The sequence below is a fragment of the Galeopterus variegatus genome, unplaced genomic scaffold (genome assembly GCF_000696425.1).
Source record: "Galeopterus variegatus unplaced genomic scaffold, G_variegatus-3.0.2 Scaffold7691, whole genome shotgun sequence".
In the NCBI taxonomy this organism is placed as follows: Eukaryota; Metazoa; Chordata; class Mammalia; order Dermoptera; family Cynocephalidae; genus Galeopterus; species Galeopterus variegatus.
Genome location: NW_007733802.1, coordinates 3578 through 4386, shown reverse-complemented (window position 1 = coordinate 4386; position 809 = coordinate 3578).

The following is an 809-nucleotide window of genomic DNA, read 5'->3' as shown; positions in this document are numbered from 1 at the left end:
GCCCCGCCTGCGCCCTCGGGAGGAGCCTCCGTGTCCCTCCGGTACCGCCGCCGTTGTCGGGCTCCCCCGGGCTACCGAAACCGTAGCTGCGTCCCTCAGAACTGTTCGTCTGGTTTTGTTCACGCTTCTGCAGGGAAATGTACCTCAGCTTGTCAGAGAAAGCCCCTCCTTCTGGTTTTCGTATTCGTTGTCACTTTGTTTCCATTCCTCAGCAGCATTCCCGCGCTTTATGGAAAGCTGGTGGGGGGGGAGGGCGGGTTTTGCTTTTGTCTGGAACCTTCTCTTGCTGGAATGGAAGGTGGAGCTCTGCAGATCCCACGCTGGGGTACACTCCGGGCCCCTGCAAAGTGGGCCTGTCTGTCGCTGTGGCAGGAAAGCGCTGTCTCTGATGTCTGATGAGGGGCTTGCCACCTGGGAGGTAGTTATGTGACCTGGGGCTTGGCCAGGACTCAGCTGCTAGCATGCGGGTATGACGTGGCACACAGCCACACTTCCGTGGGCACTGACCTTGTGGTTTTCCACTGCAGGTGTGTCTGTGACCAGCAGAGATCCTTTGCCCTGGGAATCCAGTGGATCGTATTAGAACACTAGGTACAGTGGAGCACGAGGAAATCACGCACAGTTGTGCGGCGTGTTCACTGCACACAGGGAACCGGCAGGAGTCTACTCACTGCACCAGTGCACATCTCCACAGGAGGCTATGCCCACCTGAGGAGAGCACCATTCCCTAACTGTCCCGTAGAGAGACCCACCGTCCTTCACTTGTCCAAATAGTTGTTCCACAGAAGAACACGGGCTGGGGGTCCCAT